Here is a 25,976-nt window from a genome sequence, read left to right on the forward strand (position 1 = left end):
AGCGCAGCTTTAGGGATGATGAATGAAAATCATAAAGCACAGAGACACAGCCTGAGATTGGCCTGTTAGGATACTCATCCCACAAAGACGGAAAGTTCTGAAAGGAATGATGCCTACAGTCCACTTGAGCACTGAGTTTATTGGGAATGTCAGTGAATTTCAACTTCTCTTAATCCTTTATTTACAAGCTGAGGCCTAGAGAGAGTTTGTTTATGCTAACAGAGCATAATTCCCTTTTGCCCAGGACAGATCAAAAAAGCCAGGTCTTAGGGACTAACAGCTCACACAAGGTCATCCTGGGAAGACAGGTCCTGAGAAGGGAAGAGAAGTACTACAGGTCTTGGGATATGTGTTGGCTGGTATCTGGACCCTTGAAGTTATTTATGATCTGCTCAGAGGCCAGAGAGCTGATGACTAGAAGAAGATAACTGTGTTGGGGCAGTGAGTGTGCTGATTAGTACTAGCAGCCAGCACTCCAGGAAAAAATATGTGCACATGTGTATAGGTAGAGTATTTTATACATTTACTGATACATAAGATGTGTAGCACCTAATTCACATATAATATATAATAATTTTTATTATAAATTTTATATAACCCGTTGATTTGCATAGAATACTTCAGTTGATTTTTATTGAATGAATTCAGTTGACTTTTATCCACAGCCAACCTATTTTTGCAATTCAATCACAATTGACAAAAGGAGACTGCAAATAAATGTTTGATTACTATCTGGTTCAGCAAAGAAGTCACCCACCTTCTTGATAAACGAGTATAGTGTTAACGTACATATTGGTTGACATTCTCATTTATGTTAAGAGAACAAAAATGAAACAAAGACATAGCTTCATTTGTTTATTAATGGCATGAGGTAAATTTTGCTAAATCCTCTAATAGCATTTGAATACTGAAAAATATTTCCTCAATAATTTGTGTTGTTCACAATATAATAGAGCACACATTTGGGTTTAATCTACATTATTAACCTATTAATTAAAGTCTAGGAAAATAAACAAAACTGTAAATCAAGCTTTGATTTATAGTGCTTGCCAATTTCCATGGTGTAAATGCTCTCACCATGGACTATATTAAGCTAGTAAAGTAATGCCACTAAACATGGAGTTGGGAATAGATGCACACTAGTGCACCATTAAATAGTGTATCTACCACACAGTTGTAATACACACATACAACACTGAGTTCACAGATAGTAATAAAATATATGAAAATAACGAAGAAGTGATGAATTTTAAGTGTTTATCTTTGTACTCATATTTAGAGATAAAGTACATTTTCTATAATATTGTCTTTTAAAATGAGTCTACCTTGTATAGTGTTTAGTGCATTGTAACACTTAATATATAATAATCAAAACTATTTAGTGAAGGGGAAAAAAAGAGCCAGAGAAGCATTTTGAAAAATACTAGCTCTAAAATGTTTTCTTTAGAAATATTGAGCAGTTATTAGGTAATCCAACATGCTAAAACCTTTACATGGATTAAATCATATAATCCTCACAATAATTATAAAGGGTATATATTTTTATTTCCCCAAGATGAGAATCTCTAACAGATAGGAATGAGGTTCAGAGTTGTAAAGTGACTTGCTCAGATTCACTCAGCTAGCAAATGGTAGGAATGGAATAAGAAAACAGTCTGAGTTTTTAAGGATTGTGTTATGGCAGCAACAAAGTGGTAGCTGGGGAAAAAAGAAATGGTCTGGATGAAGCCTGAACTTAAAAGTGAAATGCCTATGCTGTGTGAATTTTAGCAAGTAATTCCAATTCTCTAAATTTGCTATATAGCATTCCATTTTGAACGTGGGGCCCTAGAGGCAGAATGGTTTGCTAAAGAAGGTGGTTCTGTCTGGCTTTGCCAAATTCTGGCTTCCAGAAATAACATATTTGGAATAACCACTGTGTCCAGTTCTTACTCACCCTACTTCCCAACCCCAGCCTTCATTCTTGAACTTTTCATCTCAACAGAAGATCTCAAATTAGAACAAAAGTACAAAGATGACAAATTCTTCATTGTTCAATTTAAAAATACATGGCCGAGGTGTAAGATCAAGAACTCTTGTCCATTTCCCTTGACTCTATGAAGTTCCACAGTGAGGAAACACATGGGCAGAAGTGGAGTCTGCCAAGGGAGAATGCTGAGTCTTTGGGAGTGATAACCTATGCCTGCCAGTGCTGGGGAGCGGCACAAAGCCATCTCAGGGCTTTCTGGGATAGCCCTTTTTGTTTGAGAAGGTATTGCGCATCGGTTAGAAGATAACTGATTTTTCTTTTCACTGTAGTTTGATGTAGATAGCCTACTTACAATGACTAGATCGTAGCTTATTTTTTAACAGCATGTCAAACTCCCAGGCTGTTCCTCCAAAAGATACAACATTCTCTACCCATTGTCAATGATCTACAGCATTTGTAAGCCTCTGGAGTCTCGTGTGGTGTCAGGATGACCATTTTCAGGGTCAAGTACTACTAGACAGAAGCAACCTGAGCTCTAAGTGGAGCCTAGAGGTCGGTGGAACTCTTTGCCCTCACCTCCAACCTAGCCTCCTACACCTTTTATTTAGCACTCCATTCACTAGTATCATATGCATCCCCTCAAACATCTTTGATCCCATGAGCACTTTGGACATATTTCTATCATAGCACTTCTTACTATACATGTTGTGTTTCCCAGTAGACTGTGGACTACAGAGAAATTCCCATGTCTTACTGCATGTTGTATTTGTAGGACTCAGCATAGTCACTGGTATAAAGAAAATGATTAAAAAAAAACTGTGTAGAATAAATGAACTTTATATGATAGGAATTATTAAGAGTATATGCTTAACAAATGAAGAAGTTGAGCGTAGAAGAGATGTAAATTGCTACAGAGTGGCTAAAGTTAAAAAATGTCCAAAATTCTCATAACAGTACTCATGTTTCTACATTACATTAACTTGAGGTTGGTTAAATTGCTCTAATTAATATTCTTACTTTTACTTCACAAGCTTATTAACACTGAAGTATGACAGGGTTATTATTTGTTTTATTACAGTGTAGTGTACATACAATATTATATTAGGTTCAAGTGTACAGCACAATGATTTCAACATTTTTTTTACATTATTAGGTGATCCCCACAAAAGTCTAGTAACCATCTGTCACACCACAAAGTTATTACAATATTATTGACTATATTCCTTGTGTTGTACATTATATCCCTGTGACTTATTTATTTTATAACTGAAAATGTGTACTTCTTATTTCTCTTTACCTTTTTCACTTACCACTTACCCCATCCTTGGAGGCAACCATCAGTTTGTTCTCTGTATCTGAGTCAATTTCTGTTTTGTTTTGGTCTTGATTTGTTTTGCTTTTTAGAATCCACTTATAGGTGAGATGATACAGCATTTGTCTTTCTCTATCTGACTTATTTCACTTAGCATAATACCCTCAGGTCCATCGATGGTGTTGCAAATGGCAAGATTTATTGTTTTTTATTGCTGCATAACATTCCATTGTATTATATACTAGATAAGAACTCATACAACTCAACATCAAAAAACAAATAAACAAACCATCTGATTTTAAAATGGGCAGAGGAGCTAAATAGACATTTCTCCAAAGACATGCAGATGGCCAGCAGACAAATGAAAACATGCTCAATATTACTAATCATCAGGACAATGCAAATCAAAACCACAATGAGCTATCACCTCACACCTGTCAGAAAGGCTATTATGACAGGATTACTTTTTAGTGTTTAGGCTGAACCCCAGAATTTTCAGACAAGAATTCTGGAAACCAGATGGAGAAAACTACTCAGTGAAAAGGGATAAAAAGATTTCAGCAGGATTTTCATCCTTCTGCCAAAAGCATGTTTAGGTTGTTTGAGGATAAGGGGAGGTGGGGGTCAGCAAGCAGGGCATGTGAGCACATACATTTGTGTGTGTGTGTGTGTGTGTGTGTCTTGAGTTATTAGGAAAAGGAAGTACAGGGTGTGGTAGTTGGTGCTTCCATTTTCCTAACCCTATGAAAAAATATTTTGATAAAGATAAAATGTTTTAGTTATAGGCCTTGATGCTCAACAAACAGCCCTATCCATTTCAATTATAATCATTTCATGTCTATTGTGAATCTAGGTTCATGTTCCTAGATCTACAGATGAACTTGAAAGTTCATTTACCTTGTCTTTGTTTCTAAAGAGGGTGACATTTAAATTCCTCTGGATGGAGGGAAAAAAACTATTATATTATAGTACTTCCAAGGATGATTCCAAGGATTCCCAAACTTCCTTGCAGCTCATTATTTATAACCATGCCAGGAGGCTGAAGACCCTGTACAGCAAAAAGTAACGTGAAAGAGAAACCAAAATGTGTCTAGTATTTGGAGATACTGCTGCACTTCCCAGATTAGTTCTTTAGTCAGCTGTATGATGACTTAGACCAAGATTTTCTATTCTTTGATGCAAAAATTCATACTTGGATGAAAATGGTAAGAATAAGAGCATTTATCAAGTACCTATTTGATTTTGGCATTGTACTAGCCATTCTACTTTTTATTTAATCTCCATCCCAAGTCTATGAACTGATTACTATTCTCACCTTTTTATTGGTGAAGAAACTGAAGTGTAAAGAGCTTAAGCCACTTCCCCAAAGTCATACAATAACTTACAAAGCTGGGTTTTGTCCCCTGGCTTCTCTGATTATAGATATCCAATTTCTTTTTTCATTTCCATGTAGTCTAGGAAGTCCGACTTCAGACTCTAGACAACATGGAGTGTACTGAAGAGGATATCCACAGGCATTGAAATGGGAAACCTGGAGTTAATTATCTGCATGGCTTAGAAAATTAGATCAATTATTTGAGTCTTAATTTTTTTACGTAAAGAAAGTTTAATGATGTATATCTCACAAGCCTGAAGGAATAACTGAGAAGGGTGAATATCTATCATATAATTTTTCATAACATATAATTTTCCTTTTATAATCTAAATTCCAAATACCTGGTGGGGCAAAAGTAGATTTACAGTTGTAAGTATACAAAACACAGGATTTGTTATTGTATTATCATTTATTAATTACTGTGTTACTCTCCGTATGAAAAACTGTAAACCTACTTTTGCCCCACCCTGCACTGAATTTTAGCATTTCTTTTGGTTCCATTTTAACTAGAACTAGAGAACAAAAGGTGTTCAGGAGCTATGATTGCTCCGCCTACAGCCTCTTCTCTTCAGCTCTTGCCCCCTCTTTGGTACACACACACAGCTCTCTGTGATCTAGTTCCAGGGCCTTCACTTATCCTTTGTTCTTATGTGCATATGGAATTGTAGAATTTCACTAAGGCAGAAATTTGGTGGGTCATTTTGATGGTGAGAAGAGAATCCTCAGGACAATGGTCTGGATAGTAGAATGAGGGCAGGGGAAAACAATTGCTCTCATCAGTAAACTCAGTACTTTTGGGGTAGTCCTGATGAGAAAGAAGAATAGAAAGAGAAAAAGATGCAGAAGTTAAAAGTGCATGTGAAAAAAAAAAGGCTAAGGATATGGATAAAACCAAAGTTTTAGAGGCAGAGCTTATGGTTAAAATATAGCCACTGAGTAATTCTCAGTGTTGGGTAAGGCTGGAAGACTTTAAATAAATTGAGATTTCTTCTTCTAATTGAAGATGATGGAGTAGGCCAAACATTTGCTTCTGTCTGTCTTGACACTTTTCTGACTGAGAGTAAAATAAAAAAATCCAAAAAGGAACAAACATGTTACAGCAAAGCAAAATGGAACAAGCTGTTTCAACAAATTTTTAAAAGGAGAAAACATGGGAGAGTTTAGCAAATATGGCAAATGGCGATGCTGCTGCTTAGAATTTAGTGCTTTGGGACAAGTGATGAAGTGTGCAGCCTAGGCTGGCCAGTTGATCCAATTGTATTTCTAATCTCTGACATATTGGAAGATTTTCTCTCTCTATTGTGGTTTAATTTCAGTCACTGATTGGGTTCTAACCCAGAGAATATGGGCAGAAGTGATGTTTGCATATCCAGCCTGGACCTAAAATGCCCAGTGCAATCCCCCATGGGCATTTATGTTTGCCCACTGTGTGGGTGCAGAAAATTCTCCAGAGGATTTCAGGCCTAGTTGTACAATACAAAGTAATACCAAGATCTCCTAGTTTAAATATCAGTGGGAAACCAAAGGCCAAAAGATAAGAAGAGCCAGCAACATAAAAAGGCCAGTCAGATTGAGTAGTATGCTAATTAACATGTTAAGGTAAATTTGAAGATTGTACTTATTTATCACTGATTTAACAAATATTTAATGAATACCTATCATCTGCGAGGCTCTTCTAGATGTCAAGGAAACGCTGTTGAAAAATACAGACAAGGTGCCTGCCCTTATGGAGCCTAATTTTCAACAGTCCAGGTAAACACACACACTCACACACACACACACACACACACACACACACACAAATCAATAAGTATGATCATTTTCTATAGAGGTAAATTCTCTGGAAAACAAAACAAAATGGTAACAATACAGGAATTGACTGAAATAGGGCTATTTGTGATCAGGGAAAGTGTTATTGATTAGGTGATTCTTAAGCTGAGAGTTTAATGATGAGCAGGGGCCCAGCCACAATAAGACCTTGGGATACTCTATTTTGGGAGAGAGGTCAAATAGTGCAAAGTTCATGGAATAAGGAAGAGCTTGGTATGCTCAGGGAGCAGAAAAATATTGCTGTAGTTGGAACATGATAAAGCAGCGTGGGTTAGAAGAAGGATGTCATTTTTGGACATTCTTCAAAGACCTCACCATATTGTACATCTTGTTTTATTATAGGATGTTCAATAAAATCAGCAATTGGTCCCTGATTGGAAAATTTTGGGTCCAAGCCAGGGATGTTCTTAAAAAAAATCTTAACCCAGTTTACAAATGGGAAACAGAGACCCAGGAGGGTGTAAAGAATTGTGTACGATCATTGAGTCTGGTAGGGGCAGAATAAGTAGAACCTTGAAATAGTAATTAAGTCTCCAACAGACATTTTCCAGCTCTGGTTTCTAAACTTGGCTAATCATTCTTTAGAAAACCAAATAAATAATTAGACATTCAAATGAGGGTCTAGGGAGATGGCTGATTCAAAGCTATGGCACAGAAAAAAGGAATCCAGAATTTGAGAAGAGCTCCAGTTGTTCTTCTGATCAGGTACATTCAAATACCAAGACACAGTGGAGAGAGCCATGACCTTGCACTCAGAGAACCTAGATGTTCATTCCAACTCCCCCAAGGGCTAAGGATGTAACAATGCCTCTAAGCCTATGGCTCTTCACTCAATAGTAGGGATAATGCCAACCTTGCCTATATTCTGGTATTTGTAGAAGAATTATTGCACCCCCTGTTATCTCGTGATTTTAATAAAGAGAGTTTGGTATATAATAGTTTGATAACTATGTTAAAAGTGTATATACAGTATACACATACATGTTTTCACTTTGATCTTCACTATCTTTCCTATTATTTAGATGAACAAAGGTGACTCATTTCCCAATGTAAACCCTGTTCTCTCTGCATTTTATTCTCTTTCTACCAGATTTTATTGCTTCTTTTCATAAGACTTTATCAGCTATTCAGTTTATTTTTAAATAAAACTCATTCTTCAGAAGGACTCCTTTGTCAGTGAAGATACTAATTGAGGTACTGTTCAGGCAGAGAACTGCAAGACATGGACAATTATTTCACACTATGTTAAAAGAAGATGCAAAATAAAATCTCGGGTTTATAATTTGAGTCTTTAAAAGGAAATTTTGTTTCCCTTAAAGGGAAATAATTTTAGAAGGTGCTGCCTCTACTCTTCTTGCCCTTTTCCAAGTTTCCCTCCAGGATATGTGAAATACTATTTAAGAGCTAAACGTTTCCCCACTGCATCATAGATTCCAGCAAAACTCCAGGCTGGTAACAGTGGTGCAAAGCAAAATCAGCACAAATGATGCTGACCGATCTAGTTCTATTATCCAAACAAAGTGAAAAGGGCAAAAAAGTTAACCTGGCTTTAGACTATGTAGGCATCCGAGTCTAAGGTAATAGTGGCAACCATTTTTATTCCCTCTGCCAGTCCCAAACAGATGACAGCAGCTGCTTCAGGACTGTTCTAAAAACAAACTTGAGGAGGGCATGGGCTTTGCACTAAAGAGAATCCTGATTGAGAAATATTGCGTGGAACTGGGAGTGGGGTGAGGTTGTGATATATGAAGGACTCTCCCTGCCTAGAGTGGGAAGAGGGCTTTGTTAGACAAGAAAAATTTAGGTCTCCGTTCTTATTTTTTTTTAATTGAGGTGTAGTTGATATATAACATTATATTAATTTCAGGTGTACAGTGTTATAATTTGATATAAATAGTGAAATGACCACCAAAATATGTCCAGTTAATGTTTGTTTCCATACATAGTTATAAAATATTTTTTTGTTATGGTGAAGGATTTAAAGACCTACTCCTAACAATATTCAAATATGTAATACAGTATTACCAACTATAGCCACCATGTTATATATTATAGCCCCATGACTTTTTTATTTTATAACTGGAAGTTTCTACCTTTTGACACCATTTACTCATTTTGTTCACCCCCATACACGCCCTGCATTTGGCAATCACCAATCTATTATATCTCTGAACTTGGTTAGTTGTTTCTTAAATTACAATTATAACCAAGATCATGTAGTATCTGTCTCTTTCTTTCTCACTTATTTTACTTAGCACAATGTGCTTGAGCTCTATCCATGTTGTTGTAAACAGCAAAATTTTATTTTTTATGGATGAATACTATTCCACTGTGTGTGTATAATAATAATTTCTCTATCCATGCACCCATCAATGGATAATGAAATTGTTTCCATATCTTGGCTATTGTAAATAATAAACATGGAGACACATATATACTTTCAAAATTAGTTTTTTAAAAAAATAAATGTCCAAAAGTAGAATTGCTGGATCATATATTTGTTCTACTTTTAATTTTTTGAGGAACCTCCATACTATTTTCCATACTTGCTTCAGCAATTTACAATTCCACCAACAGTGTACAAAGATTTGCTTTGCTCCATATCTCACCAAAATTTGTTATTTCTTGTCTTTTTTAAAATTGCAATTCTAGCAAGTGTCAGGTACTATCTTAATGTTTTGCTTTGCATTTCCCTGGTGATTAGTGATATTGAGCATCTTATCATGTACCCATTGACCATCTGTACATCTTCTTTGAAGAAATATCTATTCACACACTTTGCCTATTTTTAAATTGTGTTCTTTGCTATTGAGTTGTGTGAGTTATTTATTTATTTTGGCTATTAACCCTTTTTTGGATATGTTATTTACAAATATTTCTCCCATTCAGTAGATTGTTGTTTTTTTTGATGATTTCCTTGATGTGTAGAAGCACAGAAACATTTAAGCTTGATGTAGTCTCACTTGTTTATTTTTGTTTTTGTTACATTTGCTTTTGGAAAAAGATTATAAAAAAAGACATCACAAAACTAATGCGAAGGAGCTTACCACCTAGGAGTTGTCCTTGTTTTCCTAGGAGTATTATGATTTCAAGTCTATGTTCAAGTTTTTAGTCCATTTTGAGTTAATTTTTGTGTATGATGTAAGATGTTTAATTTTATTCTTTTGTACGTGCTGTCCAGTTTTCTCAGCAACATTTATTGAAGAGACTGTCCTTTCCCTACTATATATTCTTAGCTTCTTTGTCATACATTAATTGATCATGTATATTCTGGTTTGTGTCTGGGCTCTCTATTCTGTTCCACTGAGCTGTATGTCTATTTTTATGCCAATATCATACTGTTTTGGTTACTATAGCTTTTGTAGTATAGTTTAAAATTATGGAGCATTATACCTCCAGTTTTGTTTTTCTTTCTCAAGACGGCTTTGGTTATTTGGTGACTCTGATGCTTCTATACAAAATTTAGGATTGTTTGCTCTATTTCTGTGGAAAATGCCATTTAAATTTTAACAGGAATTACATTGAATCTGTAGATTGCTTTGGGCAGTATAAGTATTTTTAACAATATTGGTTCTTCTACTGCATGATCATGGGGTATCTTTCCATTTATTTATGTCTTAAATTTCTTTAATCAATATACAAATGGCAAAAGTGATCATTCTTGTCTTTTTCTTGATCTTAGAGGCAAAGCATTCAGCTTTTCACTATTAGGCATGATATTAGCTGTGGGATTGTCATATATGGTCTTTATTATGTTGGGGTTCATTCCTTCTATCCACACTTTGTTAAGAATTTTATCACAAATGAATTTTGAATTGGAATGTCTTAATTCTTGGCTTGGTTCTGCTAATTACTAACTTTGTGATTTCAGCTAGATAAAAAAACTTCATTTCCTCATTTCTGAAAGTGAGCTACCTAGTGCTTTCTCCTCAGGCAAATAAGTGCACAGTGGGTTTTAGATTTGTAATGACTTTGAACTATAAAAACAGGATAGGCACTTCACTTCATACATCTTTGATTATAGGTAAAATTAAGTGTTTCCTTAAAGGTGGTTCTGTAATTAAACTCTGAGCCCTTTATCCACTTTAGGACAGAGACCTTAGCTGGAATGTGAAGCACGCTCTGACTACTTTCTCTCTCTACCACGATGCCCATCCCTACTAACTGGGGTCCAGACTTCTCTAGCTAATGTTGCTGAAGTTACCTCCTTTAGAAACTCAGGGCTTTTTTGTTTTTTTTTGGACCAAATCTTACATCAGACACCTCTCTTGCATATGTATGCCAACATTTTATTGCCACCTGAGAAAACAAATTAAAAAATAATCATATCATTGTAGGAATAATCTTTAAACTTTAAGTAAATTATATTCAAACTTTTAAAAATTTAATTCTTATTTTTATCATATTACAAATGTCTACTTATATTATTTGCTCTTCTATACTGCAATGAAGGGCATGGTTCTCAGTCAATCATTTGTGGTCGCCCCAGCAGATTGCGCTGGTGCACTGTGCTCCTTGAAATGTACCCTGTGACAATTCTGTATCCTGGGCATTCTGAATTATCTTAAATTTTACACTTAAGTCATAAATGCAAAAAACTACCATCAAGGACAAAAAAATCTCCAAAATCACTTGTTGATATCTCTCATTTTTGACTTTATGATTCTCAATTTTACCCCTGACCCTGTGACTGTAGCCATAAAAATCACTTAGCCTTCTTGTTTCTCAGCTTTCTGAATCCACAGGACAACTCCCCCAGTGTCCGGGTATCACTGTTTTACATAAAGACCCAGGTAACTGTCATCCCATTTAGCATTTACATGTAGCCATCTATCCTTCTCCACCTAATGCGCTAAAAATCAATATCCTAGGGTCCAGGATAGAGAGAATAATTGTTACAACAATTTCCTTGTGTAAAAGCTCCTGCAGAAATTGACATTAAAAATACACCCAGTGTGTGGCTGCTATTCTCTTGGGAGTGTAACTCACTCTCAAGTCAATTAGTCTGAGGCCAGAAGGAAAAGGGGTCATCCTAAATCATTCAGCTACAGGCTTTAACGGGTGTAAAAAGCACTATATTCACTTAGAACAAGGCAGCATTTCCGACGGGCAGGAAAGTGAGCGTTAACACCCACCTAGTTCCACCCAACTAGTGGAAGCTGAATGTTAAGGCATCCTTTTATTGCTTTTTTGCTCTTCTTTCAATTTTCTTGCTCATTTATTATACATTATTCCTGTGCTTGATCAAAATGTCACTGGGAGTCCTCCCTCCCTAGCATACCATATCAACGTGGACTCTGTTTCCAGAGTTCCTTAATGCCTGGCGGAGTCTTCTCAGATGCAATTTTTCCTTTCAAGTCGGGCCCCCATGTGTGTAGCATTAATTTCTTGGGCCGCATGTAATTCGTTCAGGGACTCACACCAGCTGAGAGCCACATATGGGAGTCCAGATTTACAGAGCTTTTTGATTTTGTGCCTCACCAGCCAGAGGAAACAATTTTCTGTTTGAATTTTGACTGTTTGCCCTCCTTGCATAGTTGACTAGAGATGGTTGATTAAGAAACCACATTCAACAAGAGGCCCATCCAGCAGCAGATTGAGCCAGTCAACAATCTTATAGAGCCTCTCTGCTGCCCTTGCTTCAAGTGTCACTTAATGCTCCTTGTCCACTCCCTTGGGGCCTCAGCTGCTGTGTGTGCCTCCTGCTGCCAGCGGCCCCCTGCCTGTCTGACTTCTCTGTCCCCAGAGAACGTTTTCTGTCTCCCAGTTTTTTCCAGCTGTCCTTAAGGCTGCGTGATCTCAGCAAATAACTTTCTCTCTCTGAGCTTCATTTTTTTTGCACCTGTAAGATGAAAAGATTGGGTTAAACGGCAAATTTTACATCTCAAATAGAACTGAAGCCCACACTCTGACCTCATTGTCATAATTTCCCCCAAGAGTTCTGAATGGCAGAAAATGGCACCCAGCATTCAGAACAAGAGAAACTCCAAGCTGGAGTTGGATATCACTTGCATTGGGTTACCTCCTCTTTCTGGCTTCTAAATAATCTCAATCTTTATCTCTGTTCAGAACCTTGACATTCATCTTTTTACCACAATTCATTGCCAGGAGAGTAAAAGGAGGATAAAAATTGTTTTGAAAGGAGATGGGCAATGTAAGGCACATCTGGAATAGAATACCTGGCCAAGCTCCCCAATCAGAAAGAGTTTTGTAATGCTGAGCAGAAGGTAGGCAGCTCCACACACATATTTTTGGCAGGTAAAATCAGATCTTCCTTTCTCCCTTATATTGCCCACCAAGGCCACCCTGAAATGTATATTTCTTCTTTGTTTTATCCACGTGAGGATTTTTTCCCCTCAAAAATAAGATACCAGATTACAGGACCATCTACAAGATTACAGATTTGTCTTGGAATTGAAATGGAAGCAATTCCTCTGTCAAAGGTATTTACATTCATCATTTATCATTGAGTGTCAGGGGGTTAAAAAAGTGTGATGCACAGATTGTGATGTCCCTGGTCTAAAATTAAGGAACTAATTGAGCAAATGTGACCAAGGAGAGTAGCATGGGGAAGGGGTGCAATTAAAGAAATAATAAGGTAAATAGGTGCTTGAGAAGTAGAACATGGCCATCAAATTGCAAGGGGGTGGAGGGATTAGCAATAAATCACGAGCTCTGGTTCAAGTAAAATGGGGACAATGGAAAGCACAAGCAGCTCCCAGTTCCACAGGAAAGGCAAGACACTTCAATTAAGCAAGGTGAGAATTGCGAGTCCAGGCACGCCCTATTTTGCTTAAGATTCTAATTGAGACCCACATCCTAGCTCCAAAGCCACTTTTACTTGGAAATCCTCATGTAGGTTAAAATAATTCATTAGACTTCAGTTAGTCATTGACCTACAAATGCATTTACATGGTAATTGTTCCTGGTCCACTTAACTTAATCATTTGGTTGTATCTCTATGCTTCAAAAGAGTGCACCTACTGGGTTATGACTTTTACATTTTTTTTAAAAGGCTTTTTTTTTTGCTACATAATTGACATACAATAAACTGCACATACTTAAAGTGTATAAGTGATATGGGTTGACACATATACAGCTATGAAACCATTGCAATAATCAAGATAGTGAACAGACCCATCAGCTCCTAAACTTTCTTCACATTCCCTGGTAATGTTTTCCTCCTGTTTTTCCCTGATTCTTATGCTTAGCAGCTCCTTACTTGCTTTCTGCTACTATCAATTAATTTACATTTTTGATGTTTTTATAAATGGAGTCATATATTATGTATTTTTTGGTCTGGGTTTTTTCAGCATAATTACGTTGAGTTTCATTTATGTTGTTACATGGATTATTATTTCCTTTTTATTGCTGAGTAGTATTTCATTGTATAGATATATATCACAATTTGTTTATCCTTTTACTAGTTGATGGACATCTCAGTTGTTTTCAGTTTGGGGCAATTAAAAATATAGCTACTATAAGAATTTGTATATGTCTTTGTATGGATACATATTTCCTTTTCTCTTGAATAAATAACTATAATTAGAATGGCTCTAAAATACAGTAAGTATATGTTTAACTGTTTAGAAACTTGCAAACTATTTTCCAAAGCAGTTGTACAATTTTACATTCCCAACAGCAGTGTATAAGAGTTCTAGTTTCTCTATACCCTCACCTGCACCTGGTATCCTTATCATATTTCTTTACAAAAGAATAAAATGTTAAAGATTCCGTCCATTCACTAACTGACTGCCTACCATATGACAAGCATGGTGAATGGTTTATATGAGTACTTATGACTTTCTATAAAATAGGGATAATCTTTTGAAAACTGAGGGGAAAAATTGCCTGTTAGGACACACAAAAAAACAGCAATGTAGCATTTGGGTCCTCAGACTCTTCCTACTTTTGATTTTCAAAATAGCTGCAGTGATGGAAAAAAAGCAAAAGCCTTTACACAGATCACCTAGATTTGATTTAAATTTGGTGAGGGCATGTCTATAATACGCCAGTTACTACATTAGATGCTTGGATGAATATAATCTGCCTTAAAGCTCACAATAAGTTTATGAGACTAGGACTTTAAATATTTAATTGTTAATACAGATAGAAAAAGAGATCACAGAGATTAAAGGACTTTTCTCCTAGACTGTACACAGCTAGAAAAAAAAGACATTTAGGCACATAAATAATTCAAATATATATTTTTGGAGCTTTTCTGCATCACATGTTTGAGATTGGTTTATGATTCAGGTTGACCGTTTTCTATATAACCACCTGCTTCATTTCCCCTGTGTATAGAATAAAATTGATAAGCACTATCAAGAAACTACTGTATACCTACCTACCAATTAGGAAATATCATAGATACAATGGAGGGGAAAGGGGTTGATAACTCACTAGAACTTTTTTTTCTCAATAGCCTTTTCCTAGTATCTTCCTGTCTTGCAAATCCTGTTTCTCTTAGGAGAGATTGAAAATTACAGGAACTTACTTTTCCAGGATTCCTTGCTACAGGTTCATGAACTGTAACCCCACATTGGTCAATGGGATCAAAAGAAAACAAATTACTGTCCTCTTTACTGGATATAACTTTAAGCAGCATATGTGACAACCAATCTGCAGTTCCTACCAGGGAAGGTGTGACCATGTGGAGGATGGTGGAGCAGAAAGGTACAAAGCACAATGATGAGCATCGCTGAGCCATTGAATTGACCAACTTGAATTTGCCTGTTACGGATTGAAGGTTTGTCTCCCCCTAAAAATATATGTTTAATCCTCAGTGTGATGGCATTTGAACATTGGGCCTTTGGGAAATAATTAGATGAGGACGTGAGGGTGGATCCCATGATGGGATTCGTAGCCTGCTAAGAAAGGAGTCACCAGAGATCTTTTGTTCTCTGCCACTGAGGGCACAGTGAGAAGATAGCCATTTGCACACCAGGGAGAGGGCCCTCTCCAGAAGATGAATCTGCTGACACGTTGACCTTGGACTTTCCACCCTCTGGAACTGTGAGATAGAAATATATATTGTTTAATCATCCAGTTTGCAGTGTTTTGTTATGGCAGCCTCAGCTATCCTAATGCAGACTTCTTATAATAGAACATAAATATTCCTTACTGTTTAATCCACTCTTCATTGACCTCTGTTCCTTGTGCTAAAGCATCTTAATTGATTCAATTTGAAAAGCACAGGTCAGATACCAGACTAAGAACCTTCAAATAAGTGATCCCATTTTATCCAGAAGATAAGGGCCATGAGGTAAGTATTGCCATGCTCAGCTTTGAAAACAAGGAAACAAGCTCCGAGAGGTTAGATGACTTACTCAATTTTAAATAAATAACAGTAGTAAAGAGCAAACCAAAGACTTAATCTAGAGTCTGTACAATTTTTTTATTACATTATAATGACTCATTGAACAGACTGTGGTATAAATATAAATTTATTTAGAAATATATTTATTATGAAGACAGCAATATGCTGGCTATTTTATTAAGGTGACACAGTTCAACTACATATATGTAAATATATGTGCATGTATGTATATATGTCTTATAATAAACTTTACAGTGTCCAGGTACTGACATTCTTTCAGTTATGTTTTTAAAAACTATATCCTTAGTGCCAGCTAAATGTAAGACACAAAGCTAATCTCTATGAAATACAAAATCTTGGAATACAAAGAAGTAAAAAGCAATTTTTGCCCACCGTATTAGAGTTGGAGAGTCAGTAAACAAAATGTGACAGATGCCTCAACAACAGTATTATATTAAATGTTATTACAAGATGTTTTGTAAACCTCTATATTTATATTGTGTTTAAAAGTTCAAAAGTTTATTGCACATTAGTATGTAGAGTAGAATGAATAACTAATGAGAAGGCTTCATTTCTGTGTAAGGGGAGGAGGATACCTGAATGGATCAGCCCTTTACAGTAAGAGGGAGCCAACAGGATGGATCAGGAAGAAGGATGCCCCAGGTGCTGGTTGGAATCATTCCTGATGGCAACGGTGAGTCCCTCCCCAGGGGGTTTCACCTGAAGACCCTGGGCCTGGATAGAATTGATTCAGCAAGCTGTGATGTCTGGAAGTCTGATTGAAACTTTACAAGAACAGAGATTCCCATTGAAATAAACAGAATAAGAAACCAGCATGTGGTAACCCAGTTCTTCCCAATATAGCAGGTTGTTGGTGGAAAATAACAAAACAAATTTTAAAAGGAAATTTTTGTACCAAACCAACCAGTTCAAAACAGTGATGTGTATCAGACCGCAGAAAACTCTTCCCCCAATGGAAGTTGTAAAAACCCTCTCCACCTGAGTCATTTAAAAGTAGCCTGCTTAAAATAATTAGAAATTTACTCCAGGGAACAATCCATTAGTGGCCAAGGATGTACGAGATGTATGGATAGGTCCTTTAAAGTCCTACTTTCCATAGCAAAACTTTTGGGGCATTAGGTTTTTGGTATTGCAGCCATTTAATTTTTTTTATTAGTTTTCTTCAATGCACTGCTATTCATTGACTGATTATTAACCCAGAGAGTACTTTCTAGAGTGAAAATAGATCTCTTCAGGGTGATAATGGAACACTACTCTGACTTCTCTGGCATGTTACGGGTCTTTTATTTGGGGTGAGAGGAGGGGGTTTGAGCATCCTCATCAGTCCCCCTCTTCTTAATTTACTGCTCAGTTCTGAATCTTTTTTCTATATCTACAAATTTGTTAACTCTAAACACTTTATATAAATGGAATTATACAATATGCATTTATTTTGAGGCTCTCAGTTCTATTCCATTGTTCTATATGTTTACTCTTAGGACAGTAAAACACTATCCTAATTACCATAGCTTTGAAGTAAGTTTTAAAATCAGAAAATGTGAGTCCTTTGAATTTTTTTCCAAAAATGTTTTAGGTATTCTTGATCTCTTATGTTTCTATATGAATTTTAGAATCAACTTATTAATATCTTCAGAAAAAAACATCTGGGATTTTGATAGGGATTCCACTGCATTTGTAGATTACGTAACCTGGTCTGTGAACATGAGATCTTTCCATTTAAGTTTCATTTAATTTCTCTCAATAATGTTTAATAGTTTTTTTTAGCAGAAATGTTTATTTTCTATATTCCTTAAAGCCAATTAACTAAGGCAAAAATGATAACACGCTGTGGCATTTAAAATATGAGAAGTGAAATATACAATAGTAGTACAAGGGGAGAAAGGTGAGTAAAAATAATTTGTAAGTTTCTTTTAAATTTTTTATTACTTAAGTATAGATGGTACACAATATTAATTTCAGGTGTACAATATAGCAATTTAACTTTTTTATATTTTGCAATGTGATCATCCCACTAATTCCAGTAATCATCTATCACCATGGAAACTTACCACAATTTTATTTATAATATTCCTCTCTCCCCTGGCAACTATCCTTTTGGTCTCTGTTTCTGTAAGTATGTTTTTGTTTGTGGGGTGTATGTGTGTGTGGGTTTATATCACATCTTCTCTATCCATTTGTCTATCAGTGGTCACCCAGATTGCTTCTATATATTGGCTATGGTAAATAATGCTGTAATGATCACAGGGGTAGATATATCTTTTTGAATTAGTGTTTTCATTTTCTTTGGGTAAATGTCCAGATATGGAATTTCTGGTTCATGTGGTAGGTCAGTTTTTAAGGGTTTTTTTGAGGAATCTCCATACTGTTTTTCATGGTGGCTATACTAATTTTCTGTCCCACTAACAGTGCACAAGCGTTTTCTCAATGCAGCAACATGTTATTTGATAAATTTTTGATTTTTGCCATTCTGAATGGTTTGATGTAGCATCTCATTTTCATTTTTATTTGCATTTCCTTGATTATCAATGATGTTGAGCATCTTTTCGTAACTATATCCTTCAAAAATCACAGATCTATATTGCAATCACCAACTGCTGCATCTGATCATGAAGGTTCAGACACAGAGGCAGGAAGCCATTGTTGCATATACCCTTTCCCCATTGTTGCAAATTCCTTCTCCACCAGCTGAAGAACTAAGTTACAGAACTTGCACTTCCACTTTTTAAAACTTAATACTACAATAATCAAAACAGTGTGATACTGGCATAATGACAGATATATAGACTGATGAAATAGAATAGAAAGGCCAGAAATAACCCCTCACATATATGGCCAAAATATTTTTACAAAACCACTCAATGGGGAAATGATAGTTTTGTCAATAAATGGTAGAAAAACTGAGTATCTGCGTGCAAAACTGAATATACAAGGCACCATTCAGCCTGCTGTACCACACCTTCTGAATCTGCTGTTGGCTACCATGTTTTTATTTGTAGTTTTATTCTTATTGCTGACTGCTCCTACTGATTTATTTGGCTACTTTTAAGTAGTTTTTCTGGTGGTTATTATTTTATCTCATTTTTAAATTTAATCTGGGAGGAAAATTGCTGATATAATCTCATTCTACCTTCTTAATCTTGACATTTTCCTTATTATTTAATTTAAAATGTTTTTATCATAATACAACCTGATTCCTCTTGGCTACTTTCTTTATGTGCATTAAACACATTTATATTATGAGGTTTTTAAAAAATTAATTATGTGGGTAGACAGCTAATAAACAAATATTTTGTTTAGGTTCTTAGGTCTAAGCTCTGGTTCTTCAAATATACAATCTAGGAAAGTCACTTAACTTCTCTGGATTTTTTTAAAATAACTAAGAAATGCATGTAAATAAGATATTACAAATGGAACTGCTTTGTAGATTCTCAAACATTATATAGATAATAGAATTTTTATGGCAATACGATGATGATAATGAAAATGATGAATTGCTTTTCTGTGATAGGGAGGTGGAAAGCTAAAGGGATAACATCAAACAGCTCCTGCCTTGCTGACATCTTTGGTGACAGTTTTGACCCCATTGCTTTCCATGAAGGGAAATCTCGAGTGTTGAGGGATTTCTTCTGATCATGGTGTCAAGGTCTGGTAAGACATAAGAAACCAATGAGAAACACAAGATGCCTACATTTGCAAAAAGCTAATCCCAACTCCCTTTTCAATTAATTTATTCTCTGTCATATGCAATTACCAAATGCAATTAGGTCGTTCACTTGGAGAGAATAAAAATACAGCATCACCTGTATTATTTTTAGGGACAATAGAGAAACTGAATACAAAGCACCATGTTACCTTTCTCCTACTTTTTTGTCTCCATAAATTGATTTCCATAGATGAAAGAAACACCACTCTCTTTCACGTAGATTATATTTTTGCAAGTTTCTGGGCTCATACTGGAATATAGTTCCATCCATCTTCCATGACACTCCAACTTGAATACTTCTCTAAAGTAGAGAAAATAATCTTCTTGAAAAATTAAGACTAGTTTTTTTTCATAGCATTGTTGAAAATTCAAAGAACAGTGAATGAGTGTCATCTTCTGAAATACTATTAGAGATAAAATTTTCCAGTTACATTTATGAGACCCAAGTTATTTCTCCTCTACTGACTTAGTGACTTTAGCAAACTTCAGTTTCCTCATCTATAAAAGAGGAATATAATGGAACCCAACACATAGGGTTACTGTGAGTATTCAGTGTGTAAATATATGTAAATAAGAGCATGGTGCCTAATAAGTATTCAGTAAATGGTTTTGAAAATAATGAAGTAGTAATGATGATGTTTAGGCTTTATTTAGTTTTCTACTTCTTCATTCTACAAACATCATGCTGAGTGATTTCTAAATATCAGGCATGAAATTAGACCTTTAGGAAATAAAAATGGAACTATTCTTCCTCCTCTCCCAATGCCCCATGACCACATCCAAGGTACATCAGTTCTTATCCTAAGTATTTTTAGATTCCATCCTCTCCCTTTTATTACCTACACCAACTTGCATTTTTTAGTTTTCTGTATATTTCCTGGAGTGTTTCCAGACACTCTTAAATAGTCTTCTGATTCTTGTAGGACCTCTTCCAAAACATCCTCCACTCCGATGCATGACAGAACATTCTAAAAGCTGTCTTATTTTATCACCCTTCTACTTGTATTTTCAAATATCCTACCTCATCTAGAATGAAGTACAAATTCTTCATGTGACATCTATGTCTGTTTAGGACCTATCTTCTGTCTCTCTAGTGTGATTTCTGTCCATATTTTACATGCATCTTATCCTGTGAGCACTGCTGAAATCCTTAAACCCTTTGCAATGTTATGTGCTCTTATTTATCAGTGTCTATGAGAAGCTACTTGCCTATAAAACGATTATTTGAGCTTAGTTCATCTTCAGACTAAATCAGCTTTTTCTCCTGCACGCTCTCTCAGCTCTGATCTGAGTGGGCCTGGACCACTTTGTATTGGGTCTGTTTGTTTTTAAGCCTCCCCTGCTAGATTGCAAGTCATTTGAAGTCTCTAACTCTGCCTGGCACAGAGGTGATAAGGAGAGCTCTGTTAAGTAAACTGACAAGTAAAGAAATAAACAAGTGTAGTCTTTGTCCATTCAGAGTTTATAATATGGTATGCAGTGTCTGTATAAAATGTATTAATGTTAAATATAAAAAAGTAATGCAGAGGCAATTTCAAATAGAGAACATATCTCAGAAAAGCTAGTGTTTTGCACCTTAAACTTACTCAATTGTTACATGGCCATTATATCTCAGTAAAACTGGGTGGTAAGGAGAAAGCTAGTTTCAACAATTGCAAATCTGAACCTAAAACGAGAAAGTCTGATTTGGGACTGTAGTGTCCAACACTTGTTTCCACTTGGCCTCAACTCACTTTGGAGCTCATCTTTATTCCTCATCTTCCCTGGCTGGCTTAGGTATCACATTACTTGGATTCAAACCATATGACAAACCTGTTATTACTCAAAAAGAAATTACATTTAAGATTTATAATTTATAAAATTCTGTTGAACAAGTATTTCTAACAATGACCAAAATATTCAATACAAATATAAAGTTTTTTTATCTGTTATTAACAATATTAGATAGCTACCCAAATATGAAAATATCACTAGATGACAGATAGATTGATATATAATACAGAAATTGACATATACGTGTACATATATATAATTGAGATTATTCTCTTTGGCAGAATATTGGCTTAAAATAAAATCATAATTCATTAGGTAATTTTTGTAAGACTCTGCTTGTCGCCAACCAGTTCATAAATTCCTATCAAAATCAATTACTTAATATACTCCTTTTTTATCAACTATACATTTCTTCTTTTCCAAATGTTTAATATCTTTCTAAGTATAATCTTTCAAAAAAGAAATGTTCAAGATTTCATCCATTAACTGTGGCTCATATATATAGCCAATAATATTTTCCTAAATTTGTATTAGTGCTCAACATGTTACAAAGTGCTTTAACATTAAATCTCATTTGATTTTTACAAGGGTAGATACCCTCCCTTACCAGCTCGGGAAGTTCAATGTCTAAAATGAATTTATTGTATGAAATGTTTTATTATACTGACTTGCAATAATTAATTTATCTTGCTGTATCAAAGGATATTTTCCATCAATTATTCTATATCTCTGAACTCTTATCATGCTATATATTATTCTGATAAAAGAATATGTATTTAACAACTGGTTGGTTGATTAATCTCTGTTTTTTCTGACTCTAAATAATAGGGTCAGTGTAGCACGATTTTTTTTTTTTAACCAAACCTTTTAATCATCAGCTCTGTATCACTTACAAGGTATATTAACTATGCTAAGGCTCAGTTCTCTCACTTGTAACATGGGTAAATATGTAGTATAAAATACATAGTATTTATTTTAAGATTTAATGAATTAATGCATATAAAATTCCAAGCACAGTGCTCACTAAAATTAAGCAAAAAAAAAAAAAAATTAATTATTTACCATAGCTAAGATATGGAAGCAACCTAAGTGTCTATTGATAGACAATAGGCTAAAGAAGATGCAGTATATTTATATATATCATGGAATATTACTCAGCCATAAAAAGAATGAGGTCTTGCCCTTTGTGACAATATGGATGGACCTAGAGTGTATTATGCTAAGTGAAATAAGCTGGACAGAAAAAAAAAATACTATGTGATTTCATTTATATACAGAACCTAAAAAAACAAAATAAATGAACCAACAAAACAGAAACACACTCACTGATACAAAGAAAAAACTATTAGTCACCAGCTGGGAGGTAGTTTGGGGGATGGGCAAAGAAAGAGATTAAGAAGTACATATTAGCAGTTATAAAATAGTCACAGGGATATAAAGTAAAGCATAGGGAATATAGTCAATAATATTGTAACACTATATATGGTGTCAATAGGTTGTAGGGGTGATGGGTGATCACTTTGCAATATATATATGTCTAATCACTATGAAATATACCTGAAACTAATATAATATTTTATTGATTATAATAAAGAATTTAGAAAAGAAATTTTAAAAAAATAACTACTGTTCTCTATCAGCAAATAGGCTAGTTGTAATCATTTGAGTTGTTTTGCTGTTTACTTGAGGGAAATTGTATAAATGAAAAGGATTATACACTTACATCTCAAAGTTAAAGGTAAGTGGATAATAGGGACAGCCTAGGGACTTTTCTACAGAGCTTTTTAACTTTTCCTTCAAAGGGCTTATCTATTGGCTTATCAGCTCAGTCATCAAAAGGCATAATTAGGTGTGTAGAGAGTCAAAGGCAGGTTGGAGGCCTGAAAGTTGGCTCCCAGGAGGAGAGATGAGGTAACAAAGCCATGTGTGTTTGTGGATATTTTGTCAACCTCAGTCTTCATGGCCACCTGTTTAGAGTGCTTATTGAGAACTGTAAATGAGAAACTAACAAACAAACAAACAAACAAAAAACCCAGAACTTGGCGTTAGAGTAACTTAGATACATATCCAAAGTGGATTTGTTTGTTTGTTTTTTTGGCTTGTTTGTTTGTTTGTTTGTTTTACCATATTATCTGTTTGATTTCAGGCAAGACACTTAAGGTCATTGGTTAGTTTCTTCATCTATGGAATGGAGATAATTACAGTTAAATTGCATGAAGATTTTTCTATATAAAATCTACACCAAAATGTGTATGGTCTCTTGCACACAGTGGCTGACCCCCTGATGTTAGTCCCTTCTCTTTCTCAGACTAATCCTCATGATCACTTTTTTCTCATCCTTCCACACCCATCAAATTACCTTTCACTTCCAATAATATGGTTCATAGTAGTTCAGCCTCTTTGTCAGGTTCCAGCAGCTCTATTGCATATCATGTGTTATAAAAGAGGAAACTAAACCGCATACATACAAAGAAACTGGCAAAGATGGGGAACTCTGCCATCAGATATGTTTGTGTTCAAATTCTGTCACCATCACTACCAGCTGTGGGTTCCTAAGACAGTTATTTCGCATAGCTAAGTGTCAGTTTCATTATTTTTACAAGGGATTTATAGGAACCTACTTTCTTGTGTTGTTGGGAAAAATGGATGTAACATGTAAAGAACCTGGCCTAAAGCAGACATTGTAACGGCTATCTCTGACCTTTTTACTTGGCCTGTTCCCTGTGACTGATAGATTTATATAAAGATAGGAAAACAGTACATGCTAGAGTGGCAAAATAGATCTGAAGACCAGCTCATCAGTGAAGAGCAGGTTGGACTGGTGGGTGATAGGATTCAAAGTAGGATGAAGTTTTGACTGAAAGCAGGGCACAGTGATAAATTGTCAGCCAGTGTCACATGTGGGATAGTCTGGAGCTTTGATGGTGCATTAAAACAGCTGTACAAGTGCATTTTTTTAAACATGGAATTGTTTAGCCAGATAAAATGCTTGCATTAATCAAAAAGCAGCCCTGCTTGCATAACTAATATTAATTGCATTAGATGCAATCTAGCCATTAAATCTTGATTCATGACACATGTAAGTCAAATGGCTTCGCAGGACAGATGGATGTTGTGATAAAAAAAAATGGATGGATTTTGACAATTATTTTATCCCTAAAGTTGATATCTCTTGATATCTTTTTTGTAGACCATTCACATATTAAATAAATATTCCTAGTGTGTTAAACTCTAAATGGGCTCTTAGGCAACCAAAATGATGAAGAACCTTGCTGTGAAGAATCCCAAAGTCATGTCAGGATGACAGGTTATAAACAGACATTTCTAGTACAAAGCGGTGAGTGCAATGATTGAGATGTGCCCAGATATTTGAGGAAGTGGAATTCCTGATCTATCCTTAGAGAGTTTTGGATTTCAGGATTAAATCTTGATTTTTAGAGGATGGTTATTTTAGAAAAGTAAAACAGAGAAAGAGCCATTCTAGGCAGAGATACTATGAGCAATATCACAGAGGCATGCAATATGTATATATGGAAAATGTGTGTTGTGAGAATGTAAATGCAAAGAGTAAAGAATAATTAATATATAAGTAGGTAAATTAGTCAATCTTAGAGGTTTTTGGAGATTGGGTAAAGGATCTTGGAAACTATAATTATGTTCAGAGATTTTCAGTCTGATTTTGCACTTTAGAAAGATTGTTTTGGTGATGCATATGTAAGAAATGCATTTGAGGAAGAATACTATATTGTTTATTATATTAATGTAGGTAAGAGATGGTAAAAGAAAATTGTTGCAGTGGAAGTAGGAATGTGAGGAAAAACTCTGCTTCAAAAGAGCTAAACAATATAATCTGGAGGAATTTAGGATTATTAGGTGGTTGGATTGAGAGAAACAAAAGTGTGCATGACTCAGTTTCTAGCTTTAGCGATAGATTACTTGTGTAATTTTTTTTCCTATGTCTGCCTATTCTACTATGTTATAAGCTTTATGACAGCAGGAAGTAAATCTGCTCACCCCTTCCTATAGTTACAGAATTATGCACAGTTCATAACACATATAGGTGCTAAATAAATGTTTGTTGAATTAGTGAGTGAGAGAAAATTAATGATGGATGATATGAAGAGGGGAAGATGATGAACTCCATACTGGACATGTTGGGTTGGAAATTCCTGTGAAACTTGTATATGGAGATAAGTAGCAGGAGTGTGTATGAGATCACAGGGAGGACCAGGTGAGGAATCAGTGATATTTTCTGCCTAATACGGCTCATAGTCACTTACATGGGTAGATACTTTTTAAACAGGTAGATCTCTTTTTTACTGACAATCAGCTAAATACATTTCCTGGTTGGTAAATTGATTTTCCCACTTGACTCATTTCTGAACAGAAATATTCCTCTAGTACTTCGGACTAAATGAGATTTTCAACTACATTGCATTATATTCCTGATCTATAAAAACTATTTAATCTGAGCAATAAGACTGAGTTGCTGAGGTTTGTAGGTGAATTTTAATTCACCTCAGAAAACCTCCAGATGTATCTTAAAAGGAATATATATATATATTTTTTTCTTTTTCCCTATATAAATAAGGACTATCATGTTGAAAAGCAAAATAACTGAATTAGAAACTGACCAAGATTGGTGATTTCATGGTGATTAAATGTTAATTTTAG

The sequence above is a fragment of the Pteronotus mesoamericanus genome, unplaced genomic scaffold (genome assembly GCF_021234165.1).
Source record: "Pteronotus mesoamericanus isolate MK-2021 breed Mesoamerican mustached bat unplaced genomic scaffold, CSHL_Meso_final contig_105, whole genome shotgun sequence".
Classification (NCBI taxonomy): Eukaryota; Metazoa; Chordata; class Mammalia; order Chiroptera; family Mormoopidae; genus Pteronotus; species Pteronotus mesoamericanus.